The sequence below is a fragment of the Melanotaenia boesemani genome, chromosome 19 (assembly GCF_017639745.1).
Source record: "Melanotaenia boesemani isolate fMelBoe1 chromosome 19, fMelBoe1.pri, whole genome shotgun sequence".
Classification (NCBI taxonomy): domain Eukaryota; kingdom Metazoa; phylum Chordata; class Actinopteri; order Atheriniformes; family Melanotaeniidae; genus Melanotaenia; species Melanotaenia boesemani.
Window position 1 is genome coordinate 21,141,593 of NC_055700.1, and position 21,412 is coordinate 21,163,004.

Here is a 21,412-nt window from a genome sequence, read left to right on the forward strand (position 1 = left end):
CTTTTCTCTAATCTAAAGAACAAGGATCAATGAAGGTCTAATTTTCACAAAGCATGTTAGTAGTTCACCCTGGAAAAGACAACAAATGTTTACACTCCATCTGTCTGCCTGAAAACAGACAGAGCATGAAATAGTCTGCAAGGTCACAAAAGAACACAGGGCAAAGTTGGTGTAATTGAAGGTGATTTTTTTTCTCATACTGGCTACTGTGGAAATAATGCGTTTCAAGATCACTGGTGTCCAGCTGATAGAGTTAGAAACCTTGTATAGGAAACAAGTAATTAAGAAAACCAGATGCATCATTGATAAATCCGATCAAGCTATGTCACCAGAGTTTCACTGATGCCCTTTAGAAGGCTCGATCTTGCTCAAAGTAAAACAAAATATTAAAACTCCTGCTTCTTAAGGACCTGGTATATAGAGACTTACTATTTATTTATCATTATTTATGTGAAATGATTTAATTTAATTGTTGTATTTAGAGTGATTTGGGTCATGGCTGTTGTTATTTTAGTTTTGATGGTATCCTTGTCCAATTCTACTTCACTGAAACTTTGTGTGTCCTCACGTTATGAATTGCTACTGTTTTTAGGCTGATTGTGTTGTAGTGCGATCTGAGGACAGTCAAACTGAATTACCCTATAAGGATATATAAAGCTGTCTGAACTCAACGGTGGTTCGCATTGTAGGGCTGCAAGGAGAAATTCTTGATTCTTAAAGTGTCACTGTTCATCTGAAGATGTCCTGCTGATTAAATAAAAACAATCTGAGGATAATATAAATTGATATGTTGTGAGTAGATAAACACTGCATTGCAGCATATGATACTTATATCACCTATTAAACATTGTGGTGGTAGTACCATGGCTTGGAACTGCTCAGATGCAGGTCCCAACAAGGTGTGTGTTTACGAGTGGAGCTCCGTATGAAAAAACAGCAAAGCGACATCAAGTTTTATTTTTAACAGATCATATCGTCATCGCAACTTTCAACAGTGTCATCACATATCGCATACTTTCCTGATATCGTGCAGCCCTTGTTCACACAATTGTCATTCCCAGATATAAAATACTGGCTAATTAAACTAAATACAAACATGGCCAAACTTTTTCTTTTTCACTTGCTTGACTCAAAAAATTTAAAGAGTATTCTTTTAAATGCCATTTTATACTAATTCTTGCTAGCTAGACTGACTACTGTAACAGATTAAGAGCATAATAAAGACCTTCACACCATAGGGTACTATTACAGGATGAAAAAGCTGAACCAAATAAATGGACAACTGAAAAGTTTAGAAATTGACAATGAAAACAGAGAAATAAGCCTAACAGAAAATAAACCTTGCTAGTGTTATCCAAAGGTCAAATTACCTGACCTACTTCCAAATTTTGCTTAGGTCTAAACACATAAGAAGTAATGACTGCCATATGTGTTCAGAGATAACACCTAGAAAATCTACAGATTCAGCCGTAAGTGTGTGTGTGTGAAAAAGAAAAAGAGGGCGAGAGAGAGAGAGAGAGAGAGAGAGAGAGAGAGAGAGAGGTGGTTTAAATGCAAAACAGCTTTTGGTTTATTACTGACACATTTCCATCAACTTGTTAATACTTTTAAAAGTAAAATATTACTTGCTGTATGGAGATTTGGCAGAAGTATCATAAACCTGTACATTTGAGTAAGTGTGTGCACATGTGTGTGTGTGTGTGGCAGCAGGAGTATCTTGGACTCGGCTCCAAAACGCTGGAATTTCCTCCAACTCTGTCGCCAGTACAAGATGGCTACCATATGCCAGCTATTCACACACATGCAAACATACACACACACACTGTTGAATGAAGACCACAACCCTGTTTGTAATACTGAAGCCAAACTCATATATAAATAAACAGGCACTGAAATGCATAATGGGGTAAAGTTGAACACACACACATCTGCACACAAATGTGCCGTTTTCTGTGGTGTGCATTTGTGTTTTGTGATCAAATAAGAGCACACAAATTTTAAATCACAATGACAAGGTTCTCCACTACCACACACATTACAAGAAAGTAAAAAATGTACCAATTTACATTTTTAGCCTGTGGACATCCTTCTTTTCTTCTTCTTCACTTTGATGGGTATTTTCATCCCACCCACAATTGCTTGTTTAAACCCAGTTAAAACCAGTTCTAATATAAAACCAATTATTATTACCAACTCAAGAAAGAAAGAAAATAAATTACAATACATCTGATTAATCATTTCAGTTAATCAACTAAATTTCATAAAGATTAAATATAGAGAAAAAATTGATCTGAGTCCATATTAAAAACGAACATGAGCATTATATCTTTTACGTCACTAAGCCTGACCTCACAGTTGTGGAAGGAAACGAGGAAGTATAGAAATCCAAATAGCCTCTACTAACCGTCCATCCCAACCATCCATCGTCCAGCCTTTACTAACCGATGACTAACAACACTTAGTTTGCATCTGATCTTTTAAGCTGCACCTGTTGATGAAGCACCAACTGATTTTCTTTTTACCAGTTCATCTTTTAAAAGGAAATTACACATCTGGTAACTTGTTAAATTTTCTCATGGAGAAGGATTGAGCAGTATTTAATGATAGTTGGCTAATCCCAACCACAGTCTAACATCAGTCACATTGCATGCAGCAAGGTGTTGAGTAATACTCCTTAAGAGGGATGAGGAAAACCTCTGTCCTGCCTGTCAGTGCATCAGTAAACACTGGCATGTGTAAATGTTAACCATAGCCAGGATCTGAATCTGGACACCAAAACCTCCAGTGTGAAAGGACATAAAGGGAATGATAGTTTCTTGGCATTAACATATCACAATAGGAGTATTCAGTCCAAACAGTTCCAGAGATTTTCTAAAACTTAAAGAGACGTGAAGCTCTGTCTGCTGTATCTGGACAGCAGGTGGGTTACAGAGGACTGACAAAGTCTTCTATTGCATATTGTATCTTCAATAAACACCTGGCTTTACTGCCTCACCATTCTTCTGTGATTTGTTTGGGTTTATAGTAGGGACACACAGATATATTAATCTAATAATCGTATTGACTGACAATCAGCTTTAGACACCTGCCTATCAGAAGTAGGATACCAATGGACCAATGACAGTGGATGATAATTAACTGATGTACCCTGGATGTGCCAGATTGATTTAGCCCTTAAACAGCCAAAACATTATTTTTAACATCAGTATTGGCCAGAAAATTCACAACAGGGGCATCCCAAGTTTAGCTTTCACCAATGTTCTTTTTAATGGAGAGTTCTGGCTAATTACATTTCATCTATACATCATCTAGACCAATTATTTAACAATTTGTTTTTTCAACTATTTGCCATTCAGTTGCTTTCCAGAAGTTCCCCCTCATAGTAGGACAGCTCATAGTCTGAAGAAGATGCTGCAAAGACCTATAAAAGGTAGTTCTTTAAACTAAAATATGCTGCTGATCCTCCAGTCAGACACAACAAGTGCTGGGAACTACTTACAATTACTGGAAGAACAATGCAAAAGTGCCTGTGGTTTAAAAGCACTGATCGTTGCTCTAACATGTTATATGTGCCACAACTTGTTGCATTAATTGAACAACAGAAAATGCATCTTTGCACTTTGCAATTTAAGATTACAGAATTGCAGATCAAGGTTTGATGTAGGGCTGCTCGATCATGGGAAAAATGATAATCACGATTATTTTGATTAAAATTGAGATCTCGATTATTTAACACAATTATAGATAAGAGGTTGGGTGGGGCATTTGAAGTGTTACTGTGGTAATGCCGACTAGTTTCTTTCCACTAGGTCCCCATAGCTATTGTTTGTCTCAGACCAGCAGCTATGTTCTGCCTGGTGTGATCTGGAAAAAAATAGTCTGGAGACATTTCGTTTTCACGTTGAAATCACTGTCAATAAAATGTAGCGCGACATTTCTATATGGCTCTGGTGCGGCTTTACCACAGGTCCGTAGCGGTGGCGAAACATCGAACTGTAGCCACGTCTTTCACAACACCCTCACTACACTCATCATACAGGGAAGAAAGAGACAGTCCACTAAAATGGTGTTGAGATGGCAGTGATGCCGTTTGTCCAAAGTGTTGATGAGTTTCTTAAATCCCGGATTGTTCACTGTGTTCATTGAGAAAAAAGTTCTGTTTGTTTATAACGTTTGTCTCTCTGTGACTCTGGGAGCTGGTGGATTATTTAGTTGCGACTCACAAAAATTGAACATTTTTCTATTTTTTTGTGTTGCGTCGCAAGTCCCCGTGTGCACATCTGCGTGCACGAACGCAACATTTTACATGCACGACTGTCACTTGGCTGGAGGAGGGCAGCGATTTTCACTTCCTCGCGCAAGTTTACATAGAAAATGATGGAGAAGGAGCGACACCGCCTCCCGTGTGTCCAGGTGTCTGCAACTCGTTCTGAATAAAACTAAAGCTGTGGGAGGAGTCTGCAGCAAAGCGCTGCAATGACAGCTGCGCTCGATTTGAAAACAGCACAACTCGAAGGACAAAAAATAATCAGACCATTTCATTTTTATGATTGTTGAAAACCCAGATCGTAATTGCGATTAAAATTCGATTAATTGCCCAGCCCTAGTTTGATGTCCAGGCTGGCTGTCCTTTTTTGAACCAAAAGGTATTTAGGTTTCCCAGTGAATTATCCATCTTCTCTTTTGCTTAGCAATCAGCTTTATGAAGTCTGCACTCATCACCTATATAAGCCAAGACATTTTGTTCCAGCTTAGAGACTCTGCAGTACTCCTGTGAGAGAAACCAAATAACCACAAACAGCATGGCCAAGCAGATGTTATCCAGAGGAACCTGCATGGCTGCCAGCGCTAGGAGTAAACCATCTTTAGGAGTGAAACATTATCCATTGTTCAGTATGTACAACAGGTTAACTATAAAAATGTGTAACACATCAAAATTGTATAGTAAAGGGTTATCATCCTTCAAAAAATAAGATTTCTTTCCACAGTCTGATGTAAAGCAATGACACATAAGAAAATCCTTTGGATTCTGTGATCATTATTTTGCTCGTATAAGCAGTAGCACACTCCATAAAAAGGGTTTGTAGTGTCGTGGAATAGATTAAGACTATTGCTGACATTAAAGAAACAATCCAGCATGTTATTTTAAAAACCCTGAGCTGTAGTTGATCATTTAAAATGTTAAGTAAATCCCCTATGAAAAAAAACTCACATTTTCTAGAGACAGTTGTTTACAAGATCTGGCTTTCTTGTAAATGAACACACTGTGAACTTAAATAAACAGTGTACAAAAAATTGGCAAATGAAATTACTCCACCAGCTAAATGCATGTAGCTGGGATCTCAGTATCTATTGTGTTCATCCATGTTTGACTATGCTTAACTGGTTGGACTAAGTTCAGCTGAAGTCAGCTGGCAGGATCAGAATATTACCATAAAACACAACATTTTATAACAGTGGTTTGGAAAATTCCTCAACAATAGCATCCTAACTGTTATAGGAATCCAAGCCATTTGGGAACTGACCTAAAACATCTTTCAGTGCATGCAACGCTGTTCTAATGAGCCACTCATCCTAACAGCGTGCAACTGCATTCACACTATTGTGACGTTCTTGTATTTTAAACTTGGTTGATGTTGTTTGGTTTAACATATGAAATGTACCAGAACAGTTTGAGCCAATATTGCTAGTAGCCAAAGGTAGATGATGGGCCAACACACATCTGCTCTGTGTGAGCCAATGACAAGCTCTTTAAACATACACCCATCTATCCACCCGCATCTGCTCTCTGTTATCCAACAAAGCTTTAACACGCAGACACAGCCAAAGGCATATGAACAGACACACAATCTGATGAATGGTCAATTACAAGCCCGTCATCACCACAACAGTGACAAATTCGTGAAACAAAAATAAAATTCAATCTAATTCAAGAAGGCACTGTTCTTCTATTATGAAACAGCTTTATTTGCATCCTGTGCTAACATAGCAAATATTGATGGTTAAGTCAAGATAAATCATTTTGCGCCTTTGTTAATGTCTCCAAAGAAAAAGTGAAATGCAAAAACACACTCATGCATGGACGCTTGTACACGTGTTTGTTAATGATAGCTGTGGCAAACTCAATAAAAGTCAATAAACCAGCAGGTTAGCTAGGCAGCATCCTCTATCCAACTCTGCTTTGCCACGCTTCCTTGATGATCTGCTATGAAAGCCATGACTTTCTGAATTTGTGTCTTTGTGTGTATGTGTGTGAGCACGCATCCAAGTTCATTTGACTGGCGCCATCCTACTGCTGGGAGTAATTATAAAGACATGAAGCAGACACTTGAAAATAGCCGTTTGATCCAATACTGAGAAACACACACATATATAAAATATGATAAACTGGACTGCTTGCGTTTAGGAACTATACTCAGTTGTTACACAAAGGCATTAAAATGCAGACCTGCAGTATGACAGAAACTAACCTTGGGAGGCTACTTTTTCTTTCTCAGGCACTATAAAACAAAAGGATCAGGTTTGTGAAGTAAGCAGCCCCCATGCACCAGTTGAAGTCAAAACACACACACACAGGTAAGCAGTTGGGAGTGCAACTATTCAGTCAAAGAAGACTTTGAGGCAAACAGACCTCAAAATCTGGTTGTTCACATTAAGGTTATATTGTTACAATGAGACGTGATGGAAAATGTGCTCTGAGGCTTTACTCATTAAACCAGAAATAGCAAGCCCAGTCTTGCCCCCAATGAGAGACTGGTAATGTTTGGTCAGGACCCTTTGGCATTACACTGTAACACACAGGGTACCGTTTTGGTTTCTTTTCACAGTGTGCATAATTAATATGTGAAACAGTGCAGTATAACTAAATCAAACTTTTTTTATAAAGCACTTTTCATTACGAAGGCAACAAAAAGTGCTTTACATGATAAAAAAAACACATAAAAATAAATAACATAGCAATTTAAAATAAAAAACACTCATTATACTCTCTTTTTTACACAGTCGCACACGCACACATACATAAACACACAAACAAAGCAGTTGCATGGGAGGACTCCGGCAAAATTTTTACAATGAAAAAAAATCCAGTTTTTGTTACATTTGTAATGCGTGGAGTAAAATCCAGCTCAGAGTTGAAAAGAAAGCCCAGATTTCTCACACACTGAGAAGGATTAAAATGTTGATGGTGGAAGGTGGAAATGCGGCCGTTCCAGCCCCGCAGGAGCACACACTCTGCCCGAACTGTGACGAGACTTAACTGTGACCACTCACCGCATATTTCAGGAGCTGCTAACGCTTTGCTGAAGATGAGCGCTGAAACTCTCCGTCAGTGTGGGCGCAACAAAAGCAGCCGCCTGTTGAGTGCCACCTTGCCCCCGGCCCTCATTGTCAGTTGCCACTGGATCACAGCTGGGTGGTGGACCGGTCAGCCCTTCCTCGGACATGAGTGCTGACTGAGAATTGATGCGGTTAGAGAGAGCAAGTCCACCACTGTCCTTCCTGCGGAAGACCTCCTCCGACCAAAGCTGGCATTTCGGTGATAAGCTCGAGAATGGCTGCAGTGAAGTGTCTGGATCCAATGGCACCGTATCCTGGAGAGCTACCTTTAATGAGGCGATGTGTATGAAGCGCTGCTGGTGGGACAAATCCAGTAGATTATCAAGCATCTCATTCTTGGATCTAAGTTTGTCAGAGAGCTTTGAGATATCTTCTTTGAGTAAGTAATTTCCTTGTCAGTGTTTGTAGACTCCAGATTGTAGTCAAGAGGCGCTGAGGCAGACATTTCCGGTCGCTCCAGGACTCGAACTAGATGAAACCTTTTTCTGTATTAGAATGGAGTTTAAAATAACGCAGGCTACATTTTAACAGGGGCATGCACAAATATATAAGGTGAGTGAAGGATGGCAAACAACGTTATATCGGACTATAGCTGGTAAGCTACAGTCCTGCTGCATTCCTTGCTGCAGATTGCTGAGTTGTTCACTGTTTTCGGGGTCTGATTCAAGCTCGAACTTGTATGGCTGTATGTTCTGTTTTGACATTGTTTACCAAGTGTTTTTATTACTTTGGCCTGTTTATGCGTTCTGCCGGTGTTTCTATGACGAAAGCAGTACGCACTTCCAACAACTACTCCCGGCAGTTGACCAATCAGAGGCAGCCCGCATCATGGGGAGGCGGCGCTCAGGGCAGAAGAGTTTTATTCTGCTTGTTTCTGGCAGAGGCTGATCTGAGAGAATCAACATAAAAAAAAAAGAAGTATGTGAAAAATGCTGGTTTGATTCCCGCCCTTGTAGACTCACACATTAAAATAAATTAGCCTGAAATGCATAATAATAGAGCCACTTTTAAACCAATTGAAAGAACCAATCCTTCTTATAGCAAGAGACTGAACATTTCTCTTGGAGCAGCACTTGGTGATCCTGACTCCAGTTAACATACCCCAGAGATGATGTAAAAGATTGTGGTAAAATGTAGTCATGGTGAAAATTTGCCCCTTTCATTTTTTTTGTCTAGTCTTTTTGTGTGTGTGTGTGTGTGTGTGTGTGTGTGTGTGTGTGTGTGTGTGTGTGTGTGTGTGTGTGTGTGTGTGTGTGTGATTTGTTCTTATGCCCCTGTGTTGCAGAAATTGTCCAAGGTCTATTTATTCATAAAAAATGCATAATAGTACTCACATACTACAAGATAGTATTTATGAGTTTGCCTTATTCTAAAAATAACAATATTTAAGAAATGAATCGATGACATATGGCAATAAAAAAAATTAAGAAACAAAAAAAAAATCATGGGAAAGTTTAAAAGTCATGAAGGAGTACCATAAGTTTAAAGAAGTTAAGCAGAGGCTTTTTTTCTCCATTTCATCCAACTGGATATGAGTATGTTTGTGCACTTTAGTTCTACCATCCGATGACCTTTACAGAGCTGGTAAAGAGCTCTCATCATGTGAACTGCAGGAAGGAAAACATGGAAAAAATATACACACAAATTACACAAACATGTTAGGACACATACCATAGATCCCCCTCCCCCTCCTACCCACCTACACATACTGAATGTTGTACACACATATACACGACCCCAGTTCACTAGAGCGATGAGTCACTCTGCTGGGAACTCCATGTTTTCCCCATTACAACAGACTGGGTAACTGGTTGTCCTAACACGCTGAGAAAGATACATAGACTTCAGTTGGTAAAAGAATGAGGGCCAAAGAAATTGATAAAAGAGGGATGCCAAAAATGAGATGATTGAGAGAAAAAAAAAAGGGTTGAGGTGCATAAAAATAATTGAGAGGAAGAGACATGGTGAGGTAACTGTTAAACCTCATACTCAACACACAGGGGGAGAGGGAAACGGTAACCTCAGGTCACATTATGCGTAGAACTAGAGGACAAAAAGGCAACATAAGTAAGAAATAGTCAAGGTTTCTTTGTCACTACTACCTGACCTTTTCTAAAAAAAAATGATGCTGGAAACAATAGAAAGAAGAAGAAAGCCACAGAGGGAGATACAGAATGTTTTAACGTGACAAATTTCATATAATTGAATGATCTGCTTTCATGAACATGACAGAAAGCAACATTGACTGCAAATATGCAAAGTACAAAACATAACTGGACCTTCCTTTACAATGTATGGTGTAAACAGGAAGTAATGATGTATGTGTCTAAAGAATGAGCACTGACACTTATTTGACATTGTATAAGCACTAACAAGGTTCTGATACTATAGCTTGTGTATTAACAAGCAAATGTAGCTGATATTTATCTAATTAATTAGTCCTCCTGCCTGGTAGTTAGATTAAAAAAACACAAACAAACAATAAAGCAGCATCAGTAACTTAAATTCTTCCAAATTCTTTCTAACCTACCCATGGGAAAGATATAAAGCTTTAAAGGAAGTCAGTTTCCTAATAAAAGAACAAATGACACAAATAGAACAAGTGAGGTCACTAGATGATGAAAGCTGGATTACTCATTTTCTCACAATTCAATCACACCTTGTCACCTTACTTTCAAATTCCTTTGGTGCACAAAGCCATTAAAATGCAGACCTGCCAACAAACAGTATGACACAGACTAACCTTGGAGGATATTTTATATACTTTATATAGCTGTAAACATCCATGAAAAAGAGAAAACATTCTTTTGGCTTGCTCTTATACTACGATTAGTGAAACTTTCTCAGGCACTATCAAGCAAAAGGATCCGATTTGTGAAGCAAGCAGCCCCCATGCACCAGATGAAGTCAAAACACACACACACAGTTGAGCTGTAGTGTACATTGGAGAATCTACAGTACAACTATTCAGTCAAGGCAGACTTTGAGGCAAACAGACCTTAAATATGCAAAAAGTGAAGAAAAAAATAAAATCACATGCACCTTACTATTCAGATAAAACCAGACAGCAAATAAAATATGCTGCATGTACACCAATACAGAACATTCAAAGTTCACACTTTCACAGGAATACAGGGTCAGGGAAGCTGCACAAACTATAATGAAGCTTGATTCAGAACAAATGACTGACCAATAAGAAGACAAGCCCTCATCCGACTGCTCGGCTCTGCGGCTCGCTGACAAACAGCAGATCATTCGCCCTGTTTGCCTGAGATAGCGAGGCAGATTGAAGGCTGATTTACAGTGCACCACCATGGTTCGGTTTCAAAGTTGGTTGATTTTGAGGCACACCACGTGTGTGTCCGCATTTGTAGGTTGACGTGATCCAGGAGAGAGATTAAAAAGCCTGTTCAAGATCAAAGGCAGCAGCAGATGGAGGGATTTTTAAGGGTTTAGATCTGTTAAACCAGACCACGTGCTACATGATCGCACTAATATAAGATATTAAGTCTTAAGTCTTTATGCTCACCTTCAACAAATATTGTACACTGTCTTGACAGAACATGCAACAAAACTACAGTAAGCTACAACATGCTAAGCCTAAACATGAAGAAAGCTGTAGTGAAGATTCTTGTCTTCTTGAAAATTTAAAACCAAAGTAAAAAAAAAAAAGTTAAATGTTAGATGTTATAAGCCTGCAAGTTAAACATCAGTTTAACACAGGTGAACTACAGCTACACAGCTAACACATTAGCCAAATGTTGACCCAAGGTTTGGAAATCATTCAACTAAACCGGGTCCATATGGTCATCAAACATGCTTATCTAAAACAAGCTACAGAGGCATGTTCTTCCTCATATTTTACGTTATTGTGACATGATGCAATATTAGTATAATTGCCATTAGAACTCAAATTTATTTCTTCTGATAACTGTGTAAATACATTTTGCAAATGCTTAACCTGCATAACTTTTTGATGTCTTAACAAATATATTTTACATTTTTTTGTGTCCACCAAACCTGTACCAATAAATCCAGCTTTGTTTTTAATCTGATCCTGAAAATGAAAACCAGTCTGTGGACAAATGAGGAGATGGTTGCTTCTTCTGCTCTTCAGGATGATGAGGGTTGCATAGTTAAAGAGCGATAGGTATGTTAAGCTCACTATCCCTTAACTGCAGTCAACAAACAGATTTAATCTCACGTGCTTAATCCTTTGCTTTTGATAAAGTAAAACAAAGACCATGGATGATTTATCGCACTTACAAATCAAAGTTGAATCTTTTCCTCTTAAGCTTTCTGGCCAGGCAAGTTTTCAAAGCACAAAGAAGAATTGTCAAAATACGAAATAAGGTCAAAATAATAAGATTCACTCCACTGTCTGACAACAACCTGCTATAAAACTTTGTTTAAAGTAACTTTTGCTTTGGTTAAAATATTTCCATACAAACAGTAGCAAACGGCTCATTTAATCATCTCCGGTAGATTTGGCTCAGATTTGATTCAAACCAAATGAAACTGCCAACACATTTCAAGAAATTCATCAGTCCCACACAGAAGTATCTTAATAAGTGATATGTTGTACTGATTTATCAGAAAAGAAAGCATTTATCCTTCCTACACACTGAGACCCAGACTTCTTTCTGTTGTACTCAGAATGCAGGAAGGTCAAGACAATAAAGTGCCCACACATCCTGACGTGAGTAGAGTCATCATCAGATACCACGCTAAAACTCTGATAAATCCTTTATTTAAAATGTATGAGCATTTAAATGTGATTTATAATTGTTTTTTGAGACATGTTTATAGGGAAAAAATGGTTATTTTTCTTCAGATAAGCAGTAAAGATAGTTGCCTGCACTTTTAAGAACAGAACCTAAAAAGTGTGTGAAGAATTTCAGCTAAGCTGCAAATGTTCTTTAACAAGCAATGCAAGTGTAACTTTAGCTTCATTTCCATTTGTTTCTGTCACCTGCCTGCCAAATCTGATAGGATCACCATGCTCGATAACACCCATTTAGCCTTTTTTAAGACTGCTAACGCTCCATGAAGAGCACAAACACAGCAGAGGCAGAAAGGGAGGGAAAGCAAGGGAAAGCAGATGGATGCAGACAGAAAAGGTAATTATCAAAGGGAAAGATACAGAGAGAGATGACAGGAAAAGAAAGGATAATCAAAAACAAAAAGAGAGGAAATGAAAATGAAGGAAAAAGGAAGATTTTTATCATCACATACATTACCACAACGTGCTTGCCAGCTGAGAAACATTTTTGCTATATCCCGATTGACTGTTACATAATTTGAGCAGACTTGTCTATAAATAATAAATATGACCTTCTTGAAGGAGAAAAACATGAAGGAGATGTCATAAACCCCTCTTTCCACATGACTACAACACTCTTCTCAGCCTTTAAAAGTTTTAAAGCACACATATCACATTTTTACTCAAGAGTGATGAGTAAATTGTCAAACAGTGGGCAAATCTAGAAATTTAGTTTTCATCAGAGACATAAAGGATTTTTTTTCCAACCAGTATAAAAAGCCTACAGGTTTAAGCATGCTCTTTTGGTGTCTGCTCTTAGTCATAATTGGATGCATCTTTTTTTTCCCATGTTGTGCAGTGTGAAGGAAAAAGCTTTTACAACAAGACCATTTTCAAAGCCAATAAATTAGTCACAGAAACCAGTAAATTAAACTTTGCACACATTTTTCTTTGTAAGCATTTTCATGCTAGCAAATCAATTGCACTGACTGAATGCTGGCCAGTACTTCATACAGAAAACTGGTTTTTATCTTTGTTATATGAATTTGTCTTCAACTACAAAAATCTGTTTAAATAGGCTAAACAGCAACGGGAATGGTACATAATGGGAGGTTTTTCACTGCTGCAGCAGAGCATCTGCTTATACAGTAAAAATAGAAAGTTTAGAAAGTTAAGCTGTAGTAGATGTTTGAACTAAATATGATAGGACAGAAGAACTTTTGCTCAAAATGGAGCCATATCTGTTGTCTGGAAATCCTTTGGTTCTAAAAGGTTAGAGGTAGACCAAACAACTATTTACTGCAAATGCCGTTAAGCTAAAGTTGTCGGCAGAAGTTACAACATGAGCAATTAGTTACACCATCTGAGCCACAAACATGCTTTGGAACCACTTTCATTCTCGGATAACTAGAGATACTGCCTACAACAAAAAAATAAGTAGTGGATTGAGATAACCAAAACCATCACAATCCATATAGTCTAACATATGGTTTGGATAGGTACTGTGGGAAAAGACAGATCGAGACATAATGGACAGCCAAATGTTTTTCTTTTTCTTTTTTGTACATAAGAAAAGCCAATTCCGCTCATAATGGAACAGGTTATTTTTGGACAATCTATTGCAGTAATTCTTCTCTCAATCAGTAGAAAATGAGCCCAACACCTTGTCGTGCCTGGATAAAAAAAAATATTACTGCCAAATACAGAGAAATCAGCACAATTTTGAAAAATACTGTGATATATAATTTTGGTCATACTCCTTAACAGATACTGGATTTCTCCAATTTACCTACCCATAGAAAGAAAAAACACAAAATTGCATACTAAAAAAATATTATTTTGCTATGTTTACTGTTGTTTTAGTGTCCTGTGTAAATACGTCAAATGCAATGTAAAACTATTTTCAACTTTTAAAAAAACCAATAAAAAACATTGTTACCCTACACACAGAGGTTGGATAAGAATAGGTAAGACTAGTTGTTTTACTTATGTGTTACTTAAGTTGACCAACAACTCAAGATCCCAAAAAGTCCAGTTATTATCATATAATATGGACCAAATGTCTCATTTAAGTCACTACTGCAAGTTCTACAGAGGAAACAGGGATCTCCACCCCATGCAAATCACAATACAAATAAATAATTGTTGTGGTCTGAATATTCAAAGGTCTGACCCCTTCAACAAAGTAATGATGCAAATGTTCACAATAGAAAATGTGCCTTAGGCAAGGCTGTGACCTTTAACCTAAACAACTGTTTCCCTGTATAAGCCATCACAGATTTACTTTTTTCTGATTATCTACTGAAAAGCCAAAACAGTGTGATCTGTAGTGTCTAACATGTAATTTTGCCAATGTTTTTTTTTTTTTTTTGGGGGGGGGGGATCAAATCCAGTAGCACAGTTATCTAGACCTTGAAAATGGTGCCTACCAGCACAGCTTAAGGGGTTTCCATTTCCAAAATAAGAAGTCTTAAGTATTGTGGAAGAAACTGCTTCAGTTTTCAACTGGATGGAAAATAAACACTTAAACTGTACAAAGGAAAATATAAAAACTCTACCTCTGTTTTATCTCTGCTTCCAGATCACCTCACCATCATTTAAAATAAACTCCATTAGGGGGTGCAGCAAGTCTGCATTAATGAACCTCCAACCACAACTAAATAGCAAATCTATGTGCTCAGCTGCAGAACCTTTAATTACATGTCAGACAACAAGTTTAGAAAGAGAATATGTTTTCTATGGTGGTGACAGTGAATACAAGCACCTGCAGGGTGGGAATCGATACAAGCCAAGAGGTTGTTGGGTCCTGCCACACCAGCTTGAAAATCAATCCATTCTACACACCATGCTGGTTTGGCTTGATGTCGAATTTTATACCAAAGCAATCAATAGACTGTTTTTCCAGTGCAGACTTAAACTCTGCCAAGCTCAAATAATCTCTCCAGTTAGCTTTATTTACAAAGTCAACACAGCACTGGATGGAATAGTTAAGAGTTTTTACAGCTAAACTAAAACATGCTGCTTTTACTGGCAAAACTGCAGCAATATGTCAAAAGTGACCAGCAAATCTTTTACAACTTTTTGGTAACTACTTTTTAATATATTCTGGTTTCAGTCAAAGTACATACAAACCTCTCACAACCTTTCCTTATGATCTGCAAGGATAAATATCAAAAGTATCCAGCCCATTGCTGAATAAAATATAAATAATGATGTGATGAGTGAAGGCCTGTATAAATCCAAAACATCAGACCGCATATTTGCATGAGGAAGAAGCATTCTTGTATTCACCTTCCAAAAGAAAAACAAACCTGCCTCTGAAACACAATTTCACCAGGGATGCCTTAATACCGATCTAATTTTGAGAAGAAAAATTTGCTAAATTAGGTATTTTTCCTCAATGAATATTGAGATATATAGCTTCTAATAGCCATATGCTAATCACCATATAATAAACACTACTGACCTGGCTATCTTAAACCACAGAGCTGGGGAATCTGATAATCATTCAAAAAAAACACCTGATACTTGATTTTAACTAAATTTTACCCAACAAGGAGGTGCATGAATTGATATCCCCAAGAAAGGCCAGCTTGTCAATAGGTTTTTGAGCCATGTGCTACAGCAACTGTGTGTCCCAGAAAAACACAGAAAACAGCCTAGAAAAACAGCCAGTCAGCTGCTGGCGGGACTGTCTGTGGCCTTTTTTTCCAAGTAGCATACACTGCCAATGAGAATGGGACAGAGAAAAAAACATCCTAGTAAAAATGTGACCTTGCCAATACGCCCACTTATACTCGTATAGTTGTCTGGAATAGAATCAGTCTTCATTATAAGTTTAGAAGCAAACTCAACTTATTTTTGGGGCAAATTCTGGATTGAGGGAGAGAGGAATTACTGCATGCTAGAGAGCCGTCTCCCCCACAGGAAGACACCATTACATTTCGCTTTGTCCTGGTCAGCCATAACTGGTAGATATTACGTAAAAAGAACAGGATTCTGGCACTCAGTGAGAGTAGCAGCCCAATTTTTTTTTACTTTTTGATCATGACATTAGGAACATAGCAGTCCATTTTAGCAGCTGTTTTGGCTAATGGAACACTGGCACATGCTTAATAAATATCAGTAGGCAAAGGGCTAGCTGCCTTCCTACCACAAAAACACATGCTCCAAGTAGCTTGAACAAGCTTCTCCAATAACTTACTAAAGCCCCACTCAGCAAGTAGTGAGGATTGGTTGGTCCTGTTGTTCTGCAGATATAATGAAGGAATCCTCAGTCACAATGTTGATGGTTTACAACACTTTACAACACCACTTGGGCATAGGGCTGGGCGATTAATCGATAAAATCGATAAATCGAATCTTCCATTTCTGGAGATTAATTTTTTTGAAAGTCGGGATTTTTTTCCATAGTTAGTTAGCAGCAGACTTAGCCCTTCCTCCACACCAGAACGGTGTTTGTCTGACAGATTTTCAGTAAAGTGACCCTTCACTCACGCCTGGGATTTAGCTGTGCAGATCCATTAGAAGCAGATCCATTATAATAGTGAAGTTTGAAACTTTATAGTCTTGTAGCTTCATGCTTTCTATGTGCTGTTCTACCAAAAAGGATAATAAACAATAGAACCTGCTCAGTACTAAACTTTGGGAGCTAATGCTGATTTCTAGGACATAAAAATGCCATGATATTAATTTAATCATTCATGGTCTTTACCATTTAGTCCAATTCAGGGTTGTGGGGAAGCTGCAGCCTATCCCAATAATTAGCAGGTGATGGGCAGGGTACACCCTGGACAGGTTGCCAGCCAATCACAGGGCCAACACAGAGAAACAACCAACCTGGGAACAATTTTAGAATGACCAGTTCAATTAACATACATGTTTTTGGACTGTGGAAGGAAACCAGAGGACCTGGAGAGAACCCACACATACACAGAGTGAACATGCAAACATGCATGTCAATATATCACAAAATAATTACGTTATTCATGTGCTGACACATTCATTAACTTACAGCGACAATTACCTTATCATGCATTAACTGAATATCTGCACAAGTTTGAGTGCATTATCTTTATTTTTCTCTTGAAACACCACTTCCTATTCCACAACATAGAAGTGCTGAGATTGTAATCCTGCTTTTGTCTGTTCCAACAGTGAAACACACGTGATGGCTGAAATTCAGATATTGTTCCCTCTGTGTTAAGAGGGAAAGCAGGTTCACACAGCTTTGAAAAACATACTGCTCAATTATGACCTTTAAACAAATAAATCCTAAAATTTCTTTCTGTCTGATGTTTGATTTATTCACAGTAACATTTAAGTTTAGATTTACAAGAAATACCGCTGTGAAAAAGCAACTTATTTAAGTGTCTGCTAATCAAAAGCTTTTGTTCATATAGCAGTACTTTTATAACAAATGTTTTTTGTTTGTTTTCTTTTTAAATGATATATTAATTGCATATCAGAGCTGACTAAGCAGGGAAAAAAATCCTTACTCCCTTACAAATACCAGACCAACACTCTCACTATCACAACACTATCATTGCCCTCAGAAGCCACAACTCCAAGCCACCAGATCAGAATCCACTTCTGTGGCCTGACCTTGAGGTTTAGAGCTGTGGGAAGAGAAGGTAGAAATAATGAAAGAAGCCAAAGTGGGATGAAAAAAGAAAAAGAAAAAAAACTTACAATGCTTCTTTGCAAGCTAACTTCTGATATGCATTACTAAACAGATCTCCTGGTAGGAATAAGAGGGGGGTAAACTGCATGAACAGCAGCATAAAGCTGAAATACCCCAGCGTTGGCCCCTCAAAGTTGGGTTAATATCAAGTCCTGGGTCTTTCTGTTTCTCGGCTTTTCTCATACACAAGAACAGTCTGGCCTCAGCGCTGGCAAGACGCTCTCGAGTTCTTGGAGCAGCTCTCTCTCTAATTTAGAGTTGATTGCTATGGGCCTTCTGTGAGTGGCTGGTGAAATATGAGTGTGGAGAAGAGTATGAAGGCTTGGACTTTGTTGAATTATAAAAGTGTGCATGCACAGAGGCATTGGGCTGCCTCAGTTGTGTCTATACATGTACATGTACATGTGCGAGTATGCGTCAAGGTCTCTGTGGAGCCACTGCGTTTTTGTGTGCACATGTGGTTTTTGGCCAGAGCTAGCGTGGAGATTGAGAGAGGCGTCTGCAGGGATTCAGGCAAAGCAAAAGGCAAACGGAGCCACAGTGCTGCTATTAATCAAGAATAAGTTGCCCGGAGGTGAGTTTAACTGAACTGAGCTCTTCAGAAATTAATAAAAGTTATATAATTAAATTTAGTTTCTTCTTCCACCTGAATCAAACCACTTTTGTTTTATTTATATTTTTTTTTTTTGTTTTACTTTTACACAATGGAGTAGATGTGGTTTAAAGCCCTGTCTGATAGTTTACAGCTCTAAGCATGTATGTGACTTATTACATCTTTACACAAGAGCTTACCGTCATATGTCTAATACACACTTTTTGATTTAGCTGCCACCCTGATAAAAGCAGCAACCAAAAATGTAGGAGTCAGCTGTGTTTTAATAAGGTGGTTCTCTCCTCTCTGAAATCTGATCTTGGATTTCTCTGTTTTATTTATTTATTTATTTTTTTGTTTTTTGTTTTTTTTGGGGTTTTTTTTGGGACATTTCTGATCCCCTTATTCCAAAGCACACATTTGTCCTCACTATTTCTTTACAATTTATTTTAACCACAGTGTTTGTGAAGCAAAAGTTCCCAAGTGTTTCTCTTTTAGAGAAAGAAGCCTTTAAACTGTGGACAAGCTAACTTCCCAGTGGTAAACAGCAGGGTGTATGTGTCTCTCAAGTCTTAGATGGTATACCTTTAGTTTAGAATGCAGCAGTTAATGTTCAGCTTGGACATTCTAATAAACTTCATCTTGACTTGAAGTGCAATCTTTTAACAACTGTTGTAACTGACGTAAAGACTGCAAGGTGTGTCCAGATATTTGGCTCATATTTCTAAAGAAGCTGCAGTAACTGTTGCTAGGATAAAATCTCACAACACAGAAATAAGATGAATGAACTTCAAAGCAAATCAATGGACACCACAGGGAATCTATTAAATTGTGTGGCAAAACAAAATCCCAAGGCTTGCTTTTGAGTTTTAGCTGCTTTGTTTTGCTGCAACATGGACATGCAGAAGGAAGATGAGTTCCTATTGGTCAAAATACAGCCAACAAACTACACCCTCTGAATACAATTCTTTCTTCTCTCAAGCGACCACTAACAAGAAGTAATTTTTCTACAACAGTGGAATATTCAGCGATGGTACACAGACCCAAAAGTGATGGGACTTCAGTTGTTGTCCTCACAAACACATGTAATGTACACCTTGATTTACTCTAAGCATCCAGACACATTCCAAAAATTATGAATGAAAATCACTCTTAGTGCTCAGTCCAACCTTACACAACTCATTACTACACTGTATTCATTCCCCATGTGATCAAAGATCAATTTGTCTGTCGAAACACCATTTATGACCACTGAAGGCTGGCCTACAGTGAAATACCTTGTTTGAATTAACATATCTAACCAATAAAGTTGCCTCTGACTCTGTCAGTGTATCATTTCTCTGAAGCATCACAGTCTCCCCTTTTGATTCAACACAAGTGCACTCTGACGTCATATTAAAAGATTTGTTTATAAAGATCTGATTCTACCACCAACTTGGGATTTGTCCTAATAGTTTGAAGCTGTACAAAAGAATGAACTTTGACCTACATTCTCCTTAACAATGCACAAATGTGTAACTTTTAAAAGAAGAGTGTAATACTTGGTTTCTTTGATTCTTATTACTACTTACCTCCCTGATCCTACTCCTGAGACACCCCCAGGCTTCGTCTTTCTGTTTGGTCTGTTTGCATTCCTGCTCAGCTCTATTTAAAGGCCTCACCACTCCACTGGGTAAAGGAATGCACATCTGCAAGAGAGACCCCCGTCCCAAGGTCTCTTGTCTTTCCCTGTCAGCCACTCAGTATTTGTTTCTAATTATGTACAGAGCCCACTGACTTGTACTGTTGCCCTGCTGGACCTATAATTGTGCAAATAAATATACAACAAGAAAGAGCTGGATGAAGACTGATGTTGTTTATTGTATCAACAAGTGCTTTTCATGACTAAATTATTTCAGCGCTTCATTTATACTCTGCCAAGTATCTGTGCTTGAAAGCTGTAAGCAAAACAAGTACATGAAAGCCGGTGCAACAACAGTGTTTTTGACATTTTGAGGCCAATGTAATAGTATATTACTATTACCCCATAACTATATATACACTTTCTTTTTTTTACACACACACACACACAGTACGGCATCCATGTAAACATACAAACCACAAATATAACACTTTTTTTCCCAAACAATCAAGCCAGTTTTGTTTTTTTTTAATACATTTTAGAGAAAGCCCCTTTTCTCAACACTCCAAAAGGTTTGAGCCAGAAACACCGCAAATTTATCATAAGTGTCCTAAAAACTACAATTTATTTTAAATTATTTCTGTTAATTGGTTTTATAATAACACTGACAAGGTATCTGAATAAATATAATTATAAGACAAAGGTTTGACGCTACCAAACAGGCTAAAAGAGGGACATACATACAAGCTAGCATCATGAAATATCGCCCCATTTCCCTCTATGCCCTCCTGTCCGGTGTAGTGAGGCGGATAAACTTTTCGCTCCCCGCACGCGCTAATTCCTTTCGCGCCTGTTTAAAAAAAACACTCCAAATAACCAAACTAACCTTGGAAGAGCTCCTCGAGTCAAATAGGTATTATTATGTTGTCGTCTTCCATGGCTGGGACTTTGTTGCGTCGTCCTTCGGTTTACCGAAGACACCCTGGGACGGACTCGCGGGGCAGAGGATCCACAAACTCGCACGGGGTGGAGGCGGAGAGCGAACGAGACCAGACGGAGTCCGCTGCCACGTGATTGGAGGATCCTTCTGTCAGTCAAGTGACTGAGTGGGTGGGTATTGACTGTAAAGAGATTATGAAGGCTCAACTATCAGGTCTGAGGAATGTGACAGTGGAAAAAAGAGCAACAGCGGGGTTAACATAAATTTAGCATTAACATAATTTTTCTTGGTGAAATTTTGCAGCAAGTCAAGTCATTGGTCTGGATCTCTTCACCCTTCAAAGTAGTGTTATTAAAATTGATGTACAAATACTTGCAATGCGAACAAGTATCTATCTGAAACATATTTAAAAATTTAGTATTAAATACATTTTTGATTAGATGATAAAATCCATAAATATTGGTGTGATTTATCAT

General features: G+C 38.1%; 1 protein-coding gene across 2 annotated transcripts in view; it reads right to left on the reverse strand.

The window, feature by feature from the left end:
- il11ra (interleukin 11 receptor, alpha) overlaps positions 1-21,037 on the reverse strand; it is a 44,997-nt gene extending 23,960 nt beyond the window's left edge. The window contains exon 1 of one of the 2 annotated variants that reach the window (XM_041969257.1): positions 20,883-21,037. The gene's annotated coding sequence lies outside the window, so the exon portion shown is untranslated. The remainder of the gene's footprint in view (positions 1-20,882) is intronic. The other variant, XM_041969258.1, reaches the window with a different exon arrangement.
- Between the last annotated feature and the right edge of the window lie 375 nt (positions 21,038-21,412).